This window comes from Trichomycterus rosablanca, chromosome 14 (assembly GCF_030014385.1).
Source record: "Trichomycterus rosablanca isolate fTriRos1 chromosome 14, fTriRos1.hap1, whole genome shotgun sequence".
Lineage (NCBI taxonomy): Eukaryota > Metazoa > Chordata > Actinopteri > Siluriformes > Trichomycteridae > Trichomycterus > Trichomycterus rosablanca.
The window spans coordinates 28,808,687-28,833,746 of NC_086001.1; the positions used below are offsets into that span (position 1 = coordinate 28,808,687).

General features: G+C 41.7%; 8 non-coding genes and 2 pseudogenes across 8 annotated transcripts; 9 read left to right on the forward strand and 1 right to left on the reverse strand.

Annotated features, from left to right (window-relative positions):
* LOC134326772 (zinc finger protein 850-like) overlaps positions 1–25,060 on the forward strand; it is a 244,743-nt pseudogene that overhangs the window by 40,292 nt on the left and 179,391 nt on the right.
* LOC134327041 (zinc finger protein 239-like) lies at positions 2,436–8,822 on the reverse strand (annotated as a pseudogene).
* trnaq-cug (transfer RNA glutamine (anticodon CUG)) lies at positions 11,291–11,362 on the forward strand. Its single transcript has one exon. It is a non-coding gene; the product is annotated as a tRNA-Gln (tRNA).
* trnak-cuu (transfer RNA lysine (anticodon CUU)) lies at positions 15,553–15,625 on the forward strand. The gene has a single exon. It is a non-coding gene; the product is annotated as a tRNA-Lys (tRNA).
* Positions 20,950–21,021, forward strand: trnat-cgu (transfer RNA threonine (anticodon CGU)). The gene has a single exon. It is a non-coding gene; the product is annotated as a tRNA-Thr (tRNA).
* On the forward strand, positions 21,578–21,649 carry trnaa-ugc (transfer RNA alanine (anticodon UGC)). The gene has a single exon. It is a non-coding gene; the product is annotated as a tRNA-Ala (tRNA).
* On the forward strand, positions 21,746–21,817 carry trnaa-ugc (transfer RNA alanine (anticodon UGC)). The gene has a single exon. It is a non-coding gene; the product is annotated as a tRNA-Ala (tRNA).
* trnaa-ugc (transfer RNA alanine (anticodon UGC)) lies at positions 23,150–23,221 on the forward strand. The gene has a single exon. It is a non-coding gene; the product is annotated as a tRNA-Ala (tRNA).
* On the forward strand, positions 23,408–23,479 carry trnat-cgu (transfer RNA threonine (anticodon CGU)). Its single transcript has one exon. It is a non-coding gene; the product is annotated as a tRNA-Thr (tRNA).
* trnaa-ugc (transfer RNA alanine (anticodon UGC)) lies at positions 24,214–24,289 on the forward strand. The gene has a single exon. It is a non-coding gene; the product is annotated as a tRNA-Ala (tRNA).

The window sequence follows — 25,060 nt, forward strand, 5'->3', positions numbered from 1 at the left end:
CTAATGCCGGAGTCTGGGGTTCTACACCTGAACTGCTGGCATTCGGGACTGCTACAGCTGAATCTAAGCACTCACTAGTAGTAGTCTGTTCTAACGCCCGAATGCACCCTTCTAACACTGAGATCTTCTCCGTCAGACTAACAACTAATCTACACTTATCACATGTAAAGTTATCACTAAACACGGAGAAGGAATAACTGAACATATTACACTCGGAACATGGATACAAAGCTCCTGCTGGGGCCATAATAACAAAGAAATATACTTAGCTTTACAAGATGAGTTGGAGATGATGTTTATGTTGGATTCACCGGCGCTTCTGCTGGTAGTCACAGAAGAACGGCTTTAATTCCGGATGAAACAGGCGATGATAAGCTGGAATACAAAAACCACCAACCAAACAACACAAACGCGCTTCGTTCGGACAAAAGCGGCTGTAATTCTAAAGGAAAACGGTGTTATGCGCTCGTGTACAAAACATTGACAAAGCTTGTCAATGATCTCAAGGGAGGTGGGAGCACAGTCACCAAGAAAACAATTAGTAACACACTTCGCCGTAATGGATTGAGATCCTGCAGTGCCCGCAAAGTCCCTTTGCTCAAGAAGGCTCATGTACAGGCCCGTCTGAAGTTTGCCAATGAACACCTGAATGATTCAGAGAAAGCTTGGGAGAATGTGATATGGTCAGATGAGACCAAAATTGAGCTCTTTGGCATCAACTCCACTCATCGTGTTTGGAGGCAGAGAAATGCTGGATATGACACCAAGAACACCATCCCCACTGTCAAACATGGAGGTGGAAACATTCTGCTTTGGGGCTGTTTCTCTGCTAAGGGTACAGGAAGACTTCATCGCATTGAGGGGCTGATGAACGGGGCCATGTACCGTAGAATCTTGAATGAGAACCTCCTGGCCTCAGCCAGAACACTGAAGATAGGTCGTGGATGGGTCTTCCAGCATGACAATGACCCAAAACATACGACCAAGGCAACAAAGGACTGGCTTAAGAAGAATCACATTAAGATCCTAGAGTGGCCTAGCCAGTCTCCAGACCTTAATCCCCTAGAAAATCTGTGGAGGGAGCTCAAACTTCCAGTTTCCAAGCGACAGCCTCGAAACCTTCAGGATTTAGAGAGATTCTGTAAAGAGGAGTGGGCCAAAATCCCCCCTGAGATGTGCACAAACGTGGTGACCAACTACAAGAAACGTCTGACCTCTGTGCTTGCCAACAAGTGTTTCTCCACCAAGTACTAAGTCACGTTTATTTAATGTTTTTTTTCTGGACTTTTTTGTTGATATTCTGTCTCTCTCTGTTAAAATAAACATTCCATAAAAATTATAGACTGTTTAAGTCTTTGTATATATACAGTATATTTGTGTATATCCTAAATTGATGATTGTATCAGGTACAATTGATCTATTTATTAGGATTTTAACAAAAGATTCAGTTCAAACCTTCTAATATCAGTTATGGACAATTTTCTATCTCCAGTTTTCCTCACTTGCATGTTTCTGGACTGTGGGAAGAAACCGGAGCTCCCAGAGACACAAGGAGAACTTGCAAACTCTACACGGAAGACCATCATGCTTGTAAGGCGACAGTGCTACCCACCGAGCCAAATCTGACCATAATCTTTAATATCATACAAACCAAATTAGAAATTTTGCAACTAAGACTGTCTGCAAATATTACTATGTCCTATAAACTCAAGTTCAGAACATGTTAATAAATAAGGACAGCAATGATTTGCAGGCCATTTATGACCTGTATACATCCACAAAAACAATGATTCAAATCTGGAGTTCCTGGTAATTTCCCTAAAACTGTCAGTAATGCCTGTAATTGATTATTAGCTATTATAAAACGGATAGTTCCGGTCCTAAAATCTGATTGGCTGAGCTGCGTTCGAAGCCGTTGTAAAATCCCTGATAAACGCACACCTAGGACCACCTCACATCATTCCATATTAATACGCCACTTAAAAGAAAAAGTGAATGTTATGTTCGCCCTCATGTTGCCTAGCAACACTTTTAAAGAACTACCTGGCGTCGCGGAAGAATGCTTTATTGTAAGTTTATACACAATAAATACATTTATGATTAAACATTGTGGTATTTATTATATTTTATGTTGAACGCCGTGCGTTACTGCTATGATTTTATCACGGGGAAAGAAGTTTTAGGCACCCCGCTTCGCGTCATGCCAAAAACGTCATCCCCATGATAAAATCGAAGTAACGCACAGTCTCGAGTGGCTTATTGTTTTATTAATTACACAGTATAATTCATTCCACACTCACTATATTTTATATTTTAGCTTGTTTGGTACAATCTGATGAGTCACACTTTTGTGCTGATAAATGAGCAAAGCAGCTTCAACACTGTGAGCATCATTTCTGTGAAATGTAAATGCGCTGGTGTGTTTTGAGATGACTTGTTTAAAACTCTTTCCACACTGTGAGCACTGCTACAGTTTCTCTCCAGTGTGAATGCGCTGATGTTTTTTGAGATGACTCTGTTGATTAAAACTCTTTACACACTGTGAGCACTGATACGGATTCTCTCCAGTGTGAATGCGCTGGTGTTTTTTAAATGACTCTGTTGTTTAAAACTCTTTCCACACTGTGAGCACTGATACGGTTTCTCTCCAGTGTGAATGCGCTGGTGTTTTTTGAGATGACTCGGTTGTTTAAAACTCTTTCCACACTGTGAGCACTGATACGGTTTCTCTCCAGTGTGAATGCGCTGGTGTTTTTTGAGATGACTCTGTATATTAAAATTCTTTCCACACTGTGAACACTGATACGGTTTCTCTCCAGTGTGAATGCGCATGTGTTTTTTCAGTTCACTCGTTGTATTAAAACTCTTTCCACACTGTGAGCACTGATACGGTTTCTCCCCAGTGTGAATGCGCTGGTGTTTTTTCAGATAACTCTGTCCATTAAAACTCTTTCCACACTGTGAGCACTGATATGGTTTCTCCCCAGTGTGAATGCGCTGGTGTATTTTGAGATCACTCTGTGTAATAAAACTCTTTCCACACTGTGAGCACTGATATGGTTTCTCTCCAGTGTGAATGCGCTGGTGTATTTTGAAATAACTCTGTGTATTAAAACTCTTTCCACACTGTAAGCACTGATATGGTTTCTCTCCAGTGTGAATGCGCTGGTGTATTTTGAGATGACTGTATATTAAAACTCTTTCCACACTGTGAGCACTGATACGGTTTCTCTCCAGTGTGAATGCACTGGTGTTTTTTGAGATGACTCTTTGTATTAAAACTCTTCCCACACTGTGAGCACTGATACGGTTTCTCCCCAGTGTGAATGTGCTGGTGTGTTTTGAGATGACTCTGTTTATTAAAACTTTTTCCACACTGTGAGAACTGATACGGTTTCTCTCCAGTGTGAATGCGCTGGTGTCTTTTAAGAGCACTCTGTTGATTAAAACTCCTCCCACACTGTAAGCAGGACTAAGGTTTCTCTCCAGTGTGAATGCGCTAGTGTATTTTGAGATTACCCTGTGTAATAAAACTCTTCCCACACTGTGAGCACTGATATGGTTTCTCTCCAGTGTGAATGCGCTGGTGTATTTTGAGATTACTCAGGCACCTGAAGCTCTTCCCACACTGTGAGCAGACGTTTCCTTCTTCCTGTGTGGGACTGAGAGAGGTGTTAATGCTGACAGTACCAGAGGACGTTTGCTGATTACTGGAGCTTCTGGTGGGCGTCAGATTCTCATGTTCAGTCTTAATCTTCACCAGAGTCTCATATTTATCATGGTTGCAGATCTTGATGTGATTGTGGAGCTGATTTTGGGTTGTAGAGGAACGTGGACACGAGGAGCAGCAGAAATCCTTGTTCAGTTCTGAAGCAGAAAATAATCAAATACATTTATAACATTATAAATAATTAAATACATTTATAACATTATAAATAATAAAATACATTTATAACATTATAAATAATCAAATACATTTATAACATTATAAATAATCAAATACAGTTATAACATTACAAATAATCAATACTGTTAGTAATTGATAAACTGAGATCTGATGCTAAAGTCCTGTAACATGATTCATCCTGCATTGATCATTTCCTGCTCACATTTAAAATCCTTTTCATAATATAAGCTGACACCAGTAATATTGGTCTGGAATCTATAATGGCTCAGAAGAGGGATAGAGGAACACGTGTTGTCCTTTATGCCTCACATCTAGAATGACATACGGAACCACTGACAGAACTGACTTATCTCTCAACAGTATCCTGGTCCTGGTTCGTTGGGAAAGGTGCACACAGGTTGATCATATCATACACAGAAGAAGCAACATCAAATATACATCAAAGTGTGGTTAGACAGCAGCAGATGCTGGTCTGCAGGATGGTTTTGAAGGTGAAGAGGAAGAGGAGAGTAAACCAAGGATCAGATAGGGGAAGGTAAAGGAAGAAGACTGGTGATAAATTCAGGGACTGAATGGTGGTGAAGTGGAGCTAGACGACTGGGCAATGACCACAAAGTGGTGAAGCTGGGAAGGTACTTTGTGTAAAATCTGAACAAAGAAAGGAAGAAAAAGAGATTTGGAGGTGAAATGCAGGAAAGTTTAAGAAGGAAGAGGCAGAGAGACAAAGAGGCAGGAGTACAAGAAGATGTAGTGAAGGTAAAGAAAATGGTGTATGCTGAGCTACATGAGAAGTTGGACACTAGGGAAGACAAGAGGAACAGAGTTAGGAAGGATATACAGCAGGTTAGAATAACAAAGGATGCAGAAGGGGACGTACTGACAAATGATGAGAGGTGGAAGGAAGTTGGATGAGAAATATTAAAACAGGAAGTGCCTTGGGTTAGCAAGGAGGACGTGGTGGCAGCTATAAAAAATGAAGAGTAAAAAGGCAGTTGGCACAGGCGGCATAAGTGACAGGATGCCTGAGGAGTGGAGAAGAAGTGTAATGGTTCAAATATTTTAAATAATGGTGATCTGCAGAGCTGCTGCAACTACAGGGACATCAAGTTGATGGGCCACAGTATGAAGATCTAGTGGAAGCTGAACTTAGAAAACAAGTCAGAGTTTGTGAGCAGATTTGATGTTTGCATTTTGAGAATGTTGATAGTAAAGCTTAGGGAAGGCCAGAAGGAGCTGCTGCACTGTGGGTTTCTCTAGAGGAAGCACATGATAAAGTGCTGAGAGAGGAACCGGGGTTTGAGGAATTTGAGGCTGACAGACGAGCTCAGACAGGAATATGATGTTTGCTGATGACACTGTGATCTGTAGCAGGAGAAGTGAGCAGGTTGAGTTGAGCCTGGAGAGATGGAGACACTGACTAAAAGACAGAGGAGGGAGCTGGAAATGCCAGAGAGGAAGATGCTGTGATTCTCACTGGGAGTGAATTTATTACAGGGACATGGTTTGGGTTTGTGCAGATGAGGATGTTCAGGACAGAGCAAGATGGAGAAGATTGATTGGCTGTGGAAAGTGAGCTGGTTTTGCTTGTTAGCTCTAAGCTTAGTAATGTACTATAAACCAGTCTCATGCTCCGTGGTGGTTCGATTGCTTCCACATACAAACTTGGGATTTGGGATGTTCTGAAGGCACCTAGGGAGAGTCCTTGGTGGTGCACTGTATCTGATGTTCCTACATAAGATTTTCTGTTCTAGACGATGATGCTACAATAATAAATGAGATCAGATCAGGGATCTGTACAGATGCAGCAGTATAAATCTATTTCCTCCCCACTTTACTTCTGTTAACACTTTTATTATGGCTTTCAGACGTCTTTCTTTCAGTGATCACGCATGGGACCAGAGACAGCTCATCATCTAGCACCACGCCTAGAAATGTAGATACAAATGATTCTTTATTAAATAAAAATGGTATTTTTTTCAAGATAAAAATATCTTACTGAGTTCATCTTTATCTTCAGGTTCTTCTTTCTTTACAGGCTTCATCTGGAAACCTCCACACTGTTGGTCCTCTGAGAAGAGCAGTTCCACAGAAGCCACAAGTTCTGCAGGGATTAAAGTGACTTCACCTGAAATTCATCAATATGAGAAGAAGAATCTCAACAACTGGAGGAAACTGAAGGTTGTGGGTTTGATGTAGCAGCACAGGACAGTACAGTACAGTACAGGTTCTAATCCCACTATCCACTTATTATTTCTACTGATTAGTGACTCCAATACTAACAACACTGTACTGTACCATACTGTACTGTACCACACTGCACTGTACCACAATGTACTGTACCACACTGTACTGTACCATACTGTACTGTACCATACTGTACTGTACCACACTGTACTGTACCATACTGTACTGTACCACACTGTACTGTACCTCACTGTACTGTACCTCACTGTACCACACTGTACTGTACCACACTGTACTGTACCACACTGTACTGTACCATACTCTACTGTACCATACTGTACTGTACCACACTGTACTGTACCATACTGTACTGTACCTCACTGTACTGTACCACACTGCATTGTACCACACTGTACTGTACTAGAGATGGACCGATCAGGTTTTTTGGCATCGATTTCGATCTCCGATCTCCTTTCAGGGCAATCGGCCGATAGTCGATTCCGATATTGGGGGGTGGGGGGGTGGGGGGAGTTGGGGGGGGGGGGGTGCAACATGCAATTTTTAGCGCAAAATCAGCAGTAAATAATAAACAAAGTAATCAAACAATTATTTTTTTCACCCACAGGAGACATTTCATTAGTCTAACTGACCACACACACGCAGGTTTAATGTTATCCAGTTTAGTCTGAAAAAAACTTAAAAAGAGCCTCACAGTGAAGATAAACCGAAAGCAACAACGTGTGTGTGTGTTTCTTAAAAAAAAAAATGCTTTGTTCACAGTGTCGCTTTAAGTGATTCTGATTCAGGAGTCGAATCATATGTGACGCGTAAGTTTCTCTCTCCGTTTTTACTGTTATTAATAAATGCTGCGGTTTTGAATAAACACCAGCTACTACAGAACATTTTGTGTGACTTTCTTACATTAAAAAGCTTAATTAAAAAGCTTAATTAAACCGCTATTACCACAGAGCGGTCACCGAGTCAGACTTGTTCCGTCTGTGGAGCTAAAAGTTCTGATTATCCTAAAAGTTCAGCAGATGATCCTGAACTAACAAATTTGGTAATGAATAAACTTTTGCCTCTGATTGGCTCTGTAACGTTTTCTGCTCTCATCTACATTACAAGCAAGAACCGCTTACAATTTACCAAAGTGAACACGAGTTTGAATAATGTGCTGATAGAATCGACTCAGATGTGACCGGGTTGAATTATCTTTTTAAAGTAAATATTTCAATCAGCAAAATTACATCGTATGTATGATGCACAACGTTAATGATGTTATTTTAGGTCATGAAGAGCTTTCACTGTGGTTTCTGTACGATGGTTGATGAATGGTGATGTGATGGTTCGTGCTTTGTAGTTCAAAGTCTGGATCAATCCACTGAGCTGTTAAGCTTAACACGGTCTTTATATATCACGTGATCGGATCGGCTACGTTTGGGAAATATCGTCCGATCGTCGATAGCATATTTTGATTGAAAATCGGCCGATATCGATTTAAAGCCGATCGATCGCCCCATCTCTATACTGTACCATACTGTACTGTACCACACTGTACTGTACCGTACTGTACCACACTGTACTGTACCATACTGTACCTCACTGTACTGTACCACACTGTACTGTACCTCACTGTACTGTACCACACTGTACTGTACCATACTCTACTGTACCATACTGTACTGTACCACACTGTACTGTACCATACTGTACTGTACCTCACTGTACTGTACCATACTGTACTGTACCATACTCTACTGTACCATACTGTACTGTACCATACTGTACTGTACCATACTCTACTGTACCATACTCTACTGTACCACACTGTACTGTACCATACTGTACCTCACTGTACTGTACCATACTGTACTGTACCATACTGTACTGTACCATACTGTACTGTACCATACTCTACTGTACCATACTCTACTGTACCACACTGTACTGTACCTTACTGTACTGTACCATACTGTACTGTACCATATTGTACTGCACCACACTGAACTGTACCATATTGTACTGTACTGTACTGTACCATACTGTACTGTACCACACTGTACTGTACTACACTGTACATATTTACTTACAGAAGAAATCATTATCATCCTCCTCCTCCTCCTTTTGTATTATTTTCTTCTGGAATCCTTCATGTTGTAGATCCACAGGGGTGACGTCTCCCTCTTCTGCTGACTGCATTATTAAAGATCTAATAGACAGATGGATAGATGGATGTATTTTATTCCTCATTAATGGGAAATTCAGGAAAAGTCTTTCAGACTGTTTTACCTGCCTGTTGTTTAAGCTGTGAGGATGTAATCAGGGTGAAAATGTTAAAACTATTGTGGCGCCGGGCAGCATCAGACAGAAAAGATCTCTAATATGACTGCTGCTATATAAGCCTACATTGTTACTTCTATAGCACAATATGTTCTACATGCTTTAGTTCTGGCTCTACATTTCCTCAGTACCGTGTACTGACCCACACTACATTTCTCTTTTACTCCCCCTCACTTTTACAGCTTAGGAAATGCTTCTTGTATTTATAGCAAGTTACTGTAATTATTACACTGTTGTTTAACTGCACTGTGTTTATTCTATTGTTCTGTGCTGCACCCTGGTCCTGGTCCCGGTCCTGGAGGAACGTTATTTCGTTTCTAAATGTACTTGTATTGAGCTGAAATGACAATAAAGCCACTTAACCTGAATGAGATCCGATCAACCGATTCATTTCGCTGGATCAGTTCAAATGAATCGGTTCATCAGTACTGAGTCATGTGTGATGCTAACAGTTAGCGGAGCCGCTAGCAGTTTGTGTGTTTAAATGAGAAGAGTTAAATCTGCTCAAATCCTCACAGTGATGTTTTATTATGAACTCTAGTTTATTAATAACCAGAATCTACTTAATAATTAAAGTGTAAAAAACAAATGTATCAATATTTTACTTACAGATGTTTCACTGTAGTACAAACACATCAGCTTCTGAACTTTCTTCTTCATCTGTTTAAATCCAGGTGGTTATAAGGTTCGGGCAGTGTCGTCCACTCCTCAGTAAGGAGAGCAGCTATTGGCTGTCCTAAAAGTTGCAGAATTACGTCATCGCATAATCTGCATAGGAGTTAGCGCATCTAAACTTTTTTTTTTAATCAACACAATATATAATACAAGGCGGGGAAACAATAAAGAATATAACAAACATATTACACATAGAAGGAAAAGCAGTGGATATCACAAGTAATCGTACCGTAAAACAGGGTTTAAATGCGCACTAAAACAACCGGGAAAGTAAAAACACAAGTTTAGTAATTAGTGCAAAATGGAGAAAGCTTTAAAAAACGCAAAGGAGGAGATGAAGGAGCGAATGAGGAAATATATAAAACTGCACAACTTGTGTGGTGGTCGGACTGAGGAACAGCAGGACCAACATACAGAAAAGGTTCAGAGCTTTTGCTTCATCAGATAGTTTATCAGGTCGTTCAGTCTGCAGTTTGAGCAGAGACTATCGGCCTTGTCTCAAATAACGCCTACTCCCTACTTAGGGCACTACTTAAAATAAACATTGTATTGAACAGTCACCTTAAATACAGAGTCATGGGATAAAAACTTCACCACCTTAAGTTTAACTTTAATTCAATATAAATCATTTATCATTTTTACCAAATTGCTAGCCCTAAATTGCCCCGTCTGAACTTTTCTGGAATGTGTTGCGGGCCTGACTTGCATGTTTCTGTATATTAACAGTTGATCTGATAAAACATGAAATATCTTGAGTTCATATCTGCAGTGGAATAAGAATCAGTGCAAATGTAAGAAACTCTGTGTCTTTTTTATTGGCATTTTATTGAGCAAAACTCAAGAGAGTTTACATTTACATTTTACATTTTCTGCATTTAGCAGACGCTCTTATCCAGAGCAACTTACAGAAGTGCTTCCATAGTAAACATTTCATTTCTCAAGTTTTAGTAAACAACAGTCAAAGAACACGAATCTGCTGAAACCTGTTAGAACCAAAGTGGTTTAAATTGTTAGTAAATAAGTACAAGTCAGCTTAAGTGTTTAGTAAAAAGGTGGGGTTTTAATCGTTTTTTAAAGACAGCAAGAGACTCAGATGTTCGGACAGACAGAGGAAGTTCATTCCACCACTTGGGCGCTAGAACAGAGAACAGCCTTGATGCTTGTCTTCCTTTAGTCCTGGGTGGAGGCTCAAGTTGAGCGAGACTAGTGGCTCGGAGGTTGCGTGGTACAGAGCAGGGTTTGATTAGACCACGAAAGTAGCTTGGGGCTGGTCCATTTTTGGCTTTGTAGGCGAGCATCAGTGTTTTAAACTGAATGCGTGCAGCTACAGGAAGCCAGTGAAGAGAACGCAGCAGTGGGGTGATGTGGCAGTGTTTGGGCTGGTTAAAAACCAGACGGGCAGCTGCATTTTGAATGAGCTGCAAGGGTTTAATAGTGGACATGGGAGCTCCTGCCAGGAGGGAGTTGCAGTAGTCCAACCATGAGATTAGAAGTGATTGGACCAGAATCTGGGTAGCTTCCCTGGAGAGAAATGGTCGAATCTTCCTGATGTTGTACAGGAGGAACCGGCACGATCTTGTCATGTTGGCTATATGAGGAGAGAATGTCAGCTGGTTTAACAAAACGTGGTGCTTTTAAAGAGAGTGAATTTTCCTGAACAAACTTTTTTCCTTCTGACTTATTATTATTTATTATTATTAACATTAATTGCTGCTGTTGTAAGCTTTTAATTACTTATTTATTTATTTAGAAAGGCTGAATGACGAACGTCTAAAAGAAGCAGCTCTTTTGCAGCGTCTCTCGCTTACGGCCACACCACCCTGAGAACACCCGATCTCGGAAGCGACTGCTCTATGCCAAATTAGAACACAAAGCGGCAAGTCATTGTTTACAGCGCAATCTACCGGCCAACTGCGTCCTGAACTTAGTGCAGTTTTCCAACCGTGGAACGTTTTGTTGTGATTTTGATACGTGGGTGGCAATGTTTAACTAAAATTACTTTTATTTAGTGTCTAAAACTTCTAAATTACCTCAGTTTTTTCAATTGATTTCAGTCAATTATATCAATCACGTAAGTTTAAATATAAATCAGTTGAGATGTAAAAGTAAAGTCTGAAGTTGTGTATTTTTGCTTTACTTACTCAGCAAATGGCGAATCATTACGTTTAGTTCTTGTGGTGTCAGGGTTCCATGGTGTAATGGTTAGCACTCTGGACTCTGAATTCAGTGATCCGAGTTCAAATCTCGGTGGGACCTTACTGCTTTTATTTGGGGCCCAGTGTGAGGGCCAAGATTGGGAAACATTAGCAGTTTCAGGATGGTAGCATTCAGCACATGTGCAGTACAACAGAGCATCACAATTGCTTGTGCTAGTTTAGAGTCACCTTAAATTACATGTTAATTTCCATCCATTCATCCAGCTTGAATATCATAATAGCACTAGTAGTGTTATAGTGTTCCACATGTGACTGCTCCATCCCAAAATATAATCGCAAATCATTGTTTACAGCGCCATCTAACCGCCAACTTGCTCCTAAATGACTAATTATTAACTTTTGGGCTTAAGTAAGAACTCACTGTGTGGTTCCATGGTGTAATGGTTAGCACTCGGGACTTTGAAGCCAGTGAGCCGAGTTCAAATCTCAGTAAAACCTGGTTTTATTTAGGTAAAAACACTGTTATCAACGCTGAGTAGAGAATACCCTGATAGCACATATACATCTCAGAGACGTCTGTTGGATGTAACCCAGTTCATCTGGAATACGTATTTAATAGAGCGTTTGCTCATCTGCAATACGTCTCTAATACGTCGCTGGTGGATCGTGGAAGACCTTTAGCTGCTGCGTTCCAGATCAATCTTACTACGTCATCATCATGCCTGCGTCTCAGAGACGCTTATGAGAGCTATCCGAGAGCATCTAATAGAGCGCTTATTCATCTGTAATACATCTCCTAAATATCAGGCCTGGATGCTGAAATGGCGTTCACACGCTGCATTCCAGATGTGTACAGTATAGCTAAAATACAGCGTCTGAATGTAATTGAACGTGTGTGTGTGTGTGCACTCCCCTCTCATGTACTGCTTTAAAAATAATAATAATAATAACAGATAATACAGATAATATATCTATAAACAACAGACATTATAATCAGTGGTAGTAACATTCTTACTTATTATTGTTCCTTGACACTCACAAAATTAAGTGAAATATGAATTCATGAATCAAATTTTTTATATGATAAATAAACATTAGAATAATAATTACGATGAACACAAATAACAAAACAAAAATAGCAATTAAATACTAAATAAAATAGAAATTAATGTCTCCTTCTTGGTGCCAGCCGCAAGTAATCCTTTAAGCAGTTCTCCGCTTCTGCTTCAGTCGGCGCTGGCAGTACTGGATTTTTCATCGCGGCAGCTGTGTGTGAGAAACTGTTATTAAAAAACAGTATTAAAAGAGTCACAAAATAAGTGCTACACTTATGCTATATTAAGGTGGATAAATGGCGCTGTATGTAAGCAAAACGTAGCCTAATCTGACAAAAGGGCATGGTTTTAAACATGACGTTGCTGTCGGGGTCTTCTTTATTTGTATTTGAGCTTTTATTGATTTTTTTTTAAGATTAAAAGGGACATTGAAGGTTAAATTTGCTGAAAGCTTTACCCCATTTGAAGTAAAGTTGATGTTTTGTACAAATTACACAAATTGTATCCTATGTGCTTTGACAACACGTGAAAACCACATGACCAATAGCCGGCAGTAAAACGCTGTGACTGACCTGTAGAGAAAAGACTCCTGAGAAGGATGACACGTGGCGGAGATCAGCTTTCTAAACGGTAGGTTTCAGTTTGTAAACTAAATGAATAAATAAATAAATGTGACTTATCAATGTGTTTATCATTACAGTTTAGGTATATGAATACGTGAGTGCAGTTTGGACATGTTTGTAGACTTATCAGTGTGAGTTACCAGGTGCATTGTGGCAAAAGTTTGTGGTGTACCCCTCAGCAGGACCAGTATCTGCTCCTTTGTGCAAGGAGGAACAGGATGAGCACTGCCAGAGCCCTACAAAATGAACTCCAGCAGGCCTCTGGTGTGAATGTGTCTGACCAAACAATCAAAACAGGCTTCATGAGGGTGGCCTGAAGGCCCCACGTCCTGTAGTGGGCCCTGTGCTCACAGCCCAGCACCGTAGAGCTTGATTGGCATTTGCCATAAAACACCGGAATTGGCAGATCCGCCACTGGCGCCCAGTGGGGCCTGGGTTCCTCCTGGTGCACGACAGTGCCCGGCCTCATGTGACGAGAGTATGACTTTGAATTCAACCTTCTCTAGGATGATCATTATCATTTCCATTAAACTATGTGGCATCCTTTCGTTCCTAACACATTACCCAGTCCATATCAGGAAAGATAATCTGCATGATTTTTTTTCCCATTGAGATCTGATGTGTTTTCTAAGTGTTCCTTTAATTTTTTTTGAGCAGTGTATTAGGCTCCATATTAACATTCTGATTGTTTCTTTAGGTGTAAATTGTTTATCTTGACTTACCAATAATAACTTGTCCACATGCGGTTTGTTTTAGACCTCGCTTGTCTCCCCTGCCGCACCAGTTAAGGCTTTTCGCAAGGTTGGGGGTGAACACCTTGCTGGCAATTCTCCAGATTGTCTTTTTCATGGTATGTCCACCACTTAGTGACAGCATGTTAATCTGAAATAATGCACAGTAATAGAAATGTATAAACTTCATACATTTTGTTGTTACTATTAAATGTCTTATTTGCATTTTATTTAAAGTTTTTTTTTTATTAAGTATGAATCCTTATATATAAAGTTACATTCTCCCATTGTCACTCACCCAAGTGTTATTTGTATTTTTTTTTCTTGCATTTGTAGTACATTTTTAAAGTTAAAGCTATCATACGCTTAAAAATATAAAACAACAGGAAATATTTGTGAATACTTTGTGAATCATGTCATGGTCTTATTTGATGGGAAATAATTTATAAATGAGCTTTACCATCCTTTGCTTCAGTCCGTTGCTCAGAAGCCTTTCTTCTAAATTTTCTAGGGCTTCTACTGAATCCAGAGGGATGACATTCAAGTCTTCATCATCTTGCTGTTGTGGGGGCAAAATTCGACGACCACCAACAAGAGATTCTACAAGAGATGTCAGGTAATTTATCTTCAGGTCCATCTCTCTCAGTGCCTCCAGGACAGTTCTGTCTACAGCTGCAAAATAAAAAAAAATATCATTTTACAAGATCTAGTCCATTTTCTATTCATGATTAATGTGTTGTAGGGCTGTTCATTCTAACTGATCAAACTTACGTGCGCACTGATTGGGTATGAACCACCTTGACAGTCCCTGCTGTATGGTGGGTGCTGTTAAAGCAGAAATTAAAATGAAAAAGTTCACTCTACAGAAGAGGCATTTTGCAACCTAAGACGTTGTTCTTACCTATAATATTTATGTATTAATAAACTGATAAATTGCTTTTCTCCTTCTTCATTAAACTCATCGTTGACATGAGGTAGGACGCCTTGGCCTTGTCCTGTCCCCATGTACACTGGTTGGACATGGGCCACCTTGATGGATCTCGTTGTACGGTATAGGACAGTTATTTAAATATAGTGGATTTAACTGAAAGCAGGTTTCTTTATTTTTAATACCAAAGAAGGTCTGAATTTGGAACATGTAGATTGTTCTACATTTAGACTAGAACAGACTTTATTTCTGCTACATCTGTGTGCATCAGGACTCGATAAGTTTATTAAACTGTAAAACTTCTTTCTGTTTTAATCTCTGTACTAAAAGTCAGAGCATCGTACCGTAAAACAGGGTTTAGATGCGCACTAAAACTTTTAGTGTAGATAATGTGATCAGTACCGTAAAACAGGGTGTAGATGCGCACTAAAACTTTATTAAGTAGAAATAGCGCGACCGAGCAAGTCTAGAAGATCTAAAACAAATGCAGCACCCAGATTCACCCTCAAAAAGCTTCATAAATCCCTTTTCCAGCAAGAAAACTCAATAAAACAAAGAACACAACAAGAACTCACCACGTTTTCTCCACTCAAATGATCCACAGGTGAGTTTAATAACAAGCAGCAGAAACAGCGTCCTGTAATAAGAGTCCCAATACCGCTAGATCCCACTGTCACTCTGTTCATTATAGTGCTGCTGGGTCCTAGTGCCCTATAGTTCACCTACCATACTGCGCTCCATGTGTCTCCTACATGCAGTGACCCACAGTAATACTCAGTATGAGCAGAAAGACGCAACTAACTTACACTTTTACATTTAGCTCTTATTGCTATATTTTAAATTGTGTTTGTTTGTAAACTGTGAATTAGTTCTTAATCTGGTCGTGATGTTAGTGAATTAAACCTACATCTCTCTGATGCTCTGATCGATGAGCTGTCTGACATGCTGCTTAAGCCCGGCTAGCTCAGTCGGTAGAGCATGAGACTCTTAATCTCAGGGTCGTGGGTTCGAGCCCCACGTTGGGCGAGTATCTTCATTTAACATCTACAGAAACAAAAATGACGTTCTTCCACTTTGTACAGTCGGTCTCCGGTGACTTATCAGGTGGATATTTGTGCTTGTAGGACTGTTGTTTACTGGATGTTTTCAGTTACTTATTTCCACTATTCTGTGGGACTACACATTGTTGTTGTGTCTCATATCCGTTTGATCAACAGACAGGTTGTGCAATAAAAGACACTCGTCCCTGGGTGGGCTCGAACCATTAACCTTTCGGTTAACAGCCGAACGCGCTAACCGATTGCACCACAGAGACACGCAAACAGCTTTTTCATTGAACACACGAGTCACATGACTTGCTAACATTTACAGAAGGGCAATTAAGTTTGGCTAATTGAAATAATGGCATGTTTCTGACTTGAATGAGAGGGGCATTAAAAACATCTCACACTTGTCAGAGACAATGTTTGAAGCTCAGGTCAATAGGACCTGCTAGTTAGAGAAGACTCACTTGTTTGTTAGTTTAAGTCCAAAAGTGGGTGTGGCCCGTACGGGGATCGGACCCGCGACCTTGGCGTTATTAGCATCACGCTCTAACCAACTGAGCTAACCGGCCGATGTCCAAGATCATGGCATATACCCACATACCTGATTCTACACTGACCGCCCTTCAGTTATGGACCTGCCACACAGAAACGATGGAGAGCTTTACTGTTGGTCTCAAGACTATAACAAAGTACATACATAACACATAAAAAACGGTTTAACGTAGAAATCACTTACTAGTTCATGTCAAAGAGGTTCAGGTCAAAGTGTTTGAACTGAGATTCATTGGCAAGTGGAGCAGTGAAATCCTCAATTTGTTTTGGATCATTTTTTGCAAGAGCATTTGTGATGGACCTGAGTAGGCCGAGCTTTTCATTATGTTGTTGTAGCAGCATCTCTAATACAGTCAAAATTTCTCTCTTCATTACTGTTAGTAAAATATAATTTACAATATTCAGTTTCTAAATACACACACACACACACCTTATACACACACATCATACACACCTTATACACACATGTAATACACACACACATCAGTACACAATCACACATCATACACATGTATGAGGTGTCAATACCAGGGTGTGTCATGGTATGGGGGTGTGTCAGTACAAGTACCAGGGTGTGTCATGGTATGGGGGTGTGTAAGTACAAGTACCAGGGTGTGTCATGGTATGGGGGTGTGTCAGTACAAGTACCAGGGTGTGTCATGGTATGGGGGTGTGTCAGTACCAGGGTGTGTCATGGTATGGGGGGGGGTGTCAGTACCAGGGTGTGTCAGTACCAGGGTGTGTCATGGTATGGGGGTGTGTCAGTACCAGGGTGTGTCATGGTATGGGGGTGTGTCAGTACCAGTATCAGGGTGTGTCATGGTATGGGGGTGTGTCAGTACCAGGGTGTGTCATGGTATGGGGTGTGTCAGTGCCAGGGTGTGTCACACACACACTTATACCTAGGGTACCCCGTTACCTCCAGGACATGGGGAGAACATGCAAACTCCATCCGGGAATCGAACCCAGGACCCTCCAGAAGCCGTCCCACAGTGGAAATCAAGTCAGTATATGTGCAGTCACATATATCCAGTCATGCCCATATATGGTAAAGGTAAATTCACTCTGCTCTCTTCGAACGCTGTGACACCCCTCACATTTCTTCAGATATCTTTTCATGGGACAACACTGACAAAATGACACTTTGACACAATGAAAAGTAGTCTGTGTGCAGCTTATATAACAGTGTAAATTTATTCTTCCCTCAAAATAACTCAATATACAGCCATTAATGTCTAAACCACTGGCAACAAAAGTGAGTACACCCCTTAGTGAAAGTTCCTGAAGTGTCAATATTTTGTGTGGCCACCATTATTTCCCAGAACTGCCTTAACTCTCCTGGGCATAGAGTTTACCAGAGCTTCACAGGTTGCCACTGGAATGCTTTTCCACTCCTCCATGACGACATCACGGAGCTGGCGGATATTCGAGACTTTGCGCTCCTCCACCTTCCGCTTGAGGATGCCCCAAAGATGTTCTATTGGGTTTAGGTCTGGAGACATGCTTGGCCAGTCCATCACCTTTACCCTCAGCCTCTTCAATAAAGCAGTGGTCGTCTTAGAGGTGTGTTTGGGGTCATTATCATGCTGGAACACTGCCCTGCGACCCAGTTTCCGGAGGGAGGGGATCATGCTCTGCTTCAGTATTTCACAGTACATATTGGAGTTCATGTGTCCCTCAATGAAATGTAACTCCCCAACACCTGCTGCACTCATGCAGCCCCAGACCATGGCATTCCCACCACCATGCTTGACTGTAGGCATGACACACTTATCTTTGTACTCCTCACCTGATTGCCACCACACATGCTTAAGACCATCTGAACCAAACAAATTAATCTTGGTCTCATCAGACCATAGGACATGGTTCCAGTAATCCATGTCCTTTGTTGACATGTCTTCAGCAAACTGTTTGCGGGCTTTCTTGTGTAGAGACTTCAGAAGAGGCTTCCTTCTGGGGTGACAGCCATGCAGACCAATTTGATGTAGTGTGCGGCGTATGGTCTGAGCACTGACAGGCTGACCCCCCACCTTTTCAATCTCTGCAGCAATGCTGACAGCACTCCTGCGCCTATCTTTCAAAGACAGCAGTTGGATGTGATGCTGAGCACGTGCACTCAGCTTCTTTGGACGACCAACGCGAGGTCTGTTCTGAGTGGACCCTGCTCTTTTAAAACGCTGGATGATCTTGGCCACTGTGCTGCAGCTCAGTTTCAGGGTGTTGGCAATCTTCTTGTAGCCTTGGCCATCTTCATGTAGCGCAACAATTCGTCTTTTAAAATCCTCAGAGAGTTCTTTGCCATGAGGTGCCATGTTGGAACTTTCAGTGACCAGTATGAGAGAGTGTGAGAGCTGTACTACTAAATTGAACACACCTGCTCCCTATGCACACCTGAGACCTAGTAACACTAACAAATCACATGACATTTTGGAGGGAAAATTACAAGCAGTGCTCAATTTGGACATTTAGGGGTGTAGTCTCTTAGGGTTGTACTCACTTTTGTTGCCGGTGGTTTAGACATTAATGGCTGTATATTGAGTTATTTTGAGGGAAGAATAAATTTACACTGTTATATAAGCTGCACACAGACTACTTTTCATTGTGTCAAAGTGTCATTTTGTCAGTGTTGTCCCATGAAAAGATATACTTAAATATCTGCAGAAATGTGAGGGGTGTACTCACTTTTGTGATACACTGTATATATATATATATATATATATATATATATATATATATATATATATATAATTATCAATATTATATATACACAATATAATATTTATACACTCAATATTATATATAGTGTAGCGTCGGCACAGGCTTTACCCAGAAAGCCTTGCGGCAGTGGTGTCTAAGCTCACCGTAGCCGTGTATCCCGTTGTTGGGAGTGGGGTGGCTGCGGTGAGGGTTGGGTAAGTAGCTTATATGTTTGTCTGTTGTATGAATGTATGTGTGTATGAATGGGTGTCTGTCCCTAAACCACTGAATGAACTGCCAAAGGCAGCTCACTCGCGGCCCCGACGCTATCCTTCCTGCTCGCCGGCGCCACAATATACAATGTGTTTGATCTTCAGGCGGTGGTTCATCATACAGAACAATCAGCTTCTATACAAGAAGAGGTTTAAGGAAGGTCCAATGACTTTACATGATCTAAATCAGCTCTCTCCTGAAATACCCATGATGCACCGCATGATGCCCATAATGCCCCCAACCCCCCCCCCCCCCCCCCCCCCGGTCGTGTTTAAGTCTGGGACGATTTCACCGGTGTTTATATCATCGACAGTATAAATAAGAAGGTTTTATGTTCTATTCCCCCAGCGTGACTTCACGGTGCTGATGGAAGACCTGCAGCACTGTTCGGTCCAGAGCTGCGAGGACACCGGGCGACGCTTCTGCTTCCGGGTGGTCACGCCCACAAGGTAAGTCCAGATCTATAATCATCAGAGACAGACAGACAGACAGATGATCAATAGACAGACAGACAGGTAGATAGACAGACTATTTATCTATCTGTCTATCCATCTGTCTGTCTGAATGTCTGTCTATCTATCTGTTTATCTATCTACTCAAACTGTCTGTCTGTCTGCATCCTATATAATCTGTATCTATCACTGTGTGTGTACAGGAGCTGTACGTTCCAGGCCGACTGTGAGGCAGGTAGACGGGCGTGGATCAGCGCCATTCAGAACCTGACTGAGAGAGAAGAAACAGTCGAGAGCGAGGTGAATTATCATTACACCTATACTCCGGGAGGGGATGGGTTCGGTTCTCGGCTCTGTAACACCAGTTTAATCCATCTAAATCAGCAGGAATCAGACAGGTACGAGAATGATTCAGAATCAGGGTCACACCCACTTTAATGATTAAAGCTAGCATGGCTGAGAGTCAGGTGAGCATGTTCTGTGTATCAGGACTTTCTAACCTGAGTAATTTAATCACTGAAAGTAAGAATATCACCCTGTTCTTCTACCATCTTTAATTCTGGCTTCATTTCACCTAATGAACGTGGCATGATCTTTATAAATGGTTACAATCAATTTTATCAATAAAATTTTGTCAATTTTGTCAATAAAAAAGAGAACTGCTGTGTAATTTAGTGAATTCTTGCACTGCACATGGCAGAAGACTAAAAGAAATTTAGACCGTGTAGAATAAAAGTATTAGGAAAGTATGACGTTAAAAGCATCAACTTTTATTTATTCTTAAAGGAAAAATACATGAACCTCAGTCATCTCACACGAAGATCTGTTCTGCTCAACAACAGTAAAGCTCTCCATCGTTTCTGTGTGGCAGCTCCATAACTGAAGAGCTGTCAGTGTAGAATCGGGTATGTGGGTATATGCCCTGCCCTTTGTACACAGGCCGGTTAGCTCAGTTGGTTAGAGGGTGGTGCTAATCACGCCAAGGTAGTGGGTTCGATCCCCGTATGGGCCACACCCACTTTTGGACTTAAACTAACAAACAAGTGAGGTCAATAGTACCTGCTAGTTAGAGAAGGCCAGAGAAGGCTGGCCAAAAGTGACCAAACCCCTGGCCCTTTTGCCCAATTAGTTAGGTAAAGATAAAACAGACAAGGGTGAAAGCAGGTTAAAAACTATGGTCAAGTGTGTTTCTAAAGCCGATGGCTTTAAGAACGGTCACTATCAAGCTGGCGTTCTGCTTGTTACTCTTGAACTTTAAGAATGCGCTCAGCTTTCAGTTGTTACTTTTGCAGAAGAATGTTTTTTCAACTTTCTGCCAGCTACCTGGAGAGGCGCGATGGCCAAGTGGTAAGGTGTCGGTCTCGTAAACCGAAGATCACGGGTTCAATCCCCGTTCGTGCCTTTAACATGCTTGCTCTTGTTTTAAAACATGACCAATATGCTCTAGTTCACATTCCCCCTAGGCTAATTTAAGAATCACAACTCTTTTCCTAATTTCCCTTGCAGGTCTTATTTACCACATTAATGCTGTGCTTCCACACCAGCACATTTCCTCTACATAGGGATGGCAGCTTAGAGGTACTGCATGCCGTGCCTGTATGAGCTCCAGCGTATCACAATCCCTTGAAATATCCAGGTACTTAGACTCAATCACAAGCCCGTTTTAAACTTCACCCAGCTGACTGAGCAAAGGTACAGGAGTTGAATGAATTTTGGATTGGATTTTCTATTGGCTTGCATGACATGATGGAGCTTGTTAACCGAGTGTTTAATGTCTTTTGGAGCCAACCGGTTGAGAGAGACAGTTCTTAACCGCTACCACAGAAGACTATGCAAGTGTTCTGTTAAATCTGCAATCCCTCACTTGACAGAGGCTAGAGATTCCTGCTCCTGGTTCTGCTTCTCTTTTTGCAAAGACTCTCGTACCCGTTGGAGGTTTACCCTGGGGAGTATAAGTCGGGGATGTAGCTCAGTGGTAGAGCGTGTGCTTTGCATGTATGAGGTCCTGGGTTCAAGCCCCAGCATCTCCATTCAAAAGCTTTTTGATTAGGGACCATGTCTTGCCTGCCAGTCTTATTCTCTACAATAGAGCTATAGAGCCACAGCAATCCTACTTTGTCAGAAAAGGGGATGTAGCTCAGTGGTAGAGCTCATGCTTTGCATGTATGAGGTCCAGGGTTCTATCCCCTGCATCTCCAGCTTGTTGTTTCACTCACTTGAAACAAACTTCAAGTTTGCTTCCACACCCGATAGCTTTAAGAATTAGCACTTTCAAGCACACATTCCAGTGCTTACTCGTGCACAGGGACATTTTTCAGTGTGTGACCTTTCTTTGCTGTGCTGCCATGGCCATGGGCTAAGGCGTCGCTCTCGGAAACCAAAGCTCACGGCTCATTCCCAGAGTGTGACTTATTCATGCTTTGTTTTTAATGTCACAGACAAAATGCTCCTTGAAACATACACTTGGCCGTTAAAGATTAAATCACAAGTTTTTTCTTTTGTAAACTTCACCTGACTGAAAGGTCAACGGCTATAGGACAGCACAAGAGAACTTACCTAACACATCAAAGCTGTAATTCCACAGCAGCATCTTACTGCTACACAGGGATTGTAGCTTAGATTAAACCGTTCAAATATCCGGGTAGTTGTTCCAGACCCATTCACAGATTAGTTTTAATCTTTACCTAACTAATTGGGCAAAAGGGCCAGGGGTTTGGTCATTTTTGGCCAGCTTTTCCATTTGCTTTATTGACACGGTGCAGCTTGTTAACTGAGTGTTTAATGTGTTTTGGAGCCAACTGGCTTGCAGAGCCAATTCTTAACAGCTACCACAGATTACTCTGCAAGTGTGCCTTTAAATTTGCAATCCCCTGCCTGCTAGAGGCTAAAGATACCTGGTCATGGGTCTCTTTTTGTTTTTGCAAAGAGTCCTGTACCTGCATTGTCACTAGTTCTGGGGGAATGTAGCTCAGTGGTAGAGCGCATGCTTTGCGTGTATGAGCTCCAGCGTGTCACAATCCCTTGAAATATCCAGGTACTTAGTCAGACTCAATCACAAGCTTGTTTTAAACTTCACCCAGCTGACTGAGCAAAGGTACAGGAGTTAGATGAATTTTGGATTGGACTTTCTATTGGCTTGCATGACATGATGGAGCTTGTTAACCGAGTGTTTAATGTCTTTTGGAGCCAACCGGTTCAGAGAGCCAGTTCTTAACAGCTACAGCCACAGAAGACTATGCAAGTGTGCTGTTAAATCTGCAATCCCTCACTTGACAGAGGCTAGAGATTCCTGCTCCTGGTTCTGCTTCTCTTTTTGCAAAGACTGTCGTACCCGTTGGAGGTTTACCCTTGGAAGCCTAAGTAGGGAGTGTAGCTCAGAGGTAGAGCGTGTGCTTTGCGTGTATGAGGTTCTGAGTTCAAGCCCCAGCAGCTCCAATCAAAAATTTTTAATTATGGACCATGTCTTGCCTGTCGGTCTTATTCTCTACAATAGCGCTATCGAGCCACAGCAATCCTGCCATGTCGCAAAAGGGGATGTAGCTCAGTGGTAGAGCGCATGCTTTGCATGTATTAGGCCTAGGGTTCAAGCCCCTGCATCTCCAGTTGCTTGTTGTTTCACTCTGCTAGAAAAAAGTATCAAGAGTTCTTCTAAAGCCGATAGTTTTAAGAACGGTCACTATCAAGCTGCCGTTCTGCTTGTTACTCTTGGATCTTAAGAATGTGCTCAGCTTCCAGTTGTTACTTTTGCACAAGAACGTTTTTTCAACTTTCTGCCTGCTACCTAGAGAGGCGCGATGGCCAAGTGGTAAGGCGTCGGTCTCGTAAACCGAAGATCACGGGTTCAATCCCCGTTCGTGCCTTTAACAGGCATGCTCTCGTTTTAAAACATGACCAATATGCTCTAGTTCACATTCCCTCTAAGCTAATTTGAGAAACACAATTGTTTCCTAATTTCCCTTGCAGGTCTTATTTACCACATTAATGCTGTGCTTCCACACCAGCACATTTCCTCTACATAGGGATGGCAGCTTAGAGGTACTGCATGCCGTGCCTGTATGAGCTCCAGAGTGTCACAATCCCTTGAAATATCCAGGTACTTAGTCAGACTCAATCACAAGCCTGTTTTAAACTTCACCCAGCTGACTGAGCAAAGGTACAGGAGTTAGATTAATTTTGGATTGGACTTTCTATTGGCTTGCATGACATGATGGAGCTTGTTAACCGAGTGTTTAATGTCTTTTGGAGCCAACCGGTTCAGAGAGCCAGTTCTTAACAGCTACCACAGAAGACTATGCAAGTGGTCTGTTAAATCTGCAATCCCTCACTTGACAGAGGCTAGAGGTTAGGGCTAGGGCCAGTGATAGCTCAGTGGTTAAGGTACTGGACTAGTAAACAGAAGGTTCCCGGTTCAAGCCCCGCTACCACCAAGTTGGCACTGTTGGGTCCCTGAGCAAGGCCCTTAACCCTCAATTGCTCATTGTGTAAGTCGCTTTGGATAAAAGCGTCTGCTAAATGCTGTAAAAGTAGAGCTTCTGCTTCTCTTTTTGCAAAGACTCTCGTACCCGCTGGAGGTTTATCCTGGGAAGCACAAGTCGGGGATGTAGCTCAGTGGTAGAGCGCGTGCTTTGCATGTATGAGGTCCTGGGTTCAAGCCCCAGCATCCATGTTCAGTAGCTTTTATCTTATTCTCTACAATAGAGCTATCGAGCCACAGCAATCCTACCATGTCACAAAAGGGGATGTAGCATAGTGGTAGAGCGCATGCTTTGCATGTATGAGGTCCAGGGTTCAATCCCCTGCATCCTGTTGTTACCTTTGCACAGGAACATTTTTCAGTGTGTGACCTTTCTTTGCTGTGCTGCCATGGCCATGGGCTAAGGCGTCGCTCTCGTAAACCAAATCTCACAGCTCATTCCCAGAGTGTGTCTTATTTGTGCTTTGTTTTTAATGTCACAGACAAAATGCTCCTTGAAACATACACTTGGCCGTTAAAGACCCAATCACAAGTTTTTTCTTTTGTAAACTTCACCTGACTGAAAGATCAACGGCTATAGGACAGCACAAGAGAACTTACCTAACACATCAAAGCTGTAATTCCACAGCAGCATCTTACTGCTACACAGGGATTGTAGCTTAGATTAAGCCATTTAAATATCCGGGTAGTTGTTTCAGACCCTGTTAGAACATCAAGTTCTTTTGAAGAAAATCTTGCTGCTCAGATCTTCTACTCCAGTGTCGTTTACTGAATATGAGAAAACAAGCCTTTGAATTCTTAAGTGTACACTGGGAGAGACTTACACACACACTTATAATAAGTCTTCCAATTTATTAGGTATATGAAGCAGGCTTATATAGTCTGTGTCTGCATGAGAAATGTGAGCCTATGCCTAAACTTAGTTGAATTTTAATGGTGAGATAGCCCAAAGCTAAGTTAATGGTTA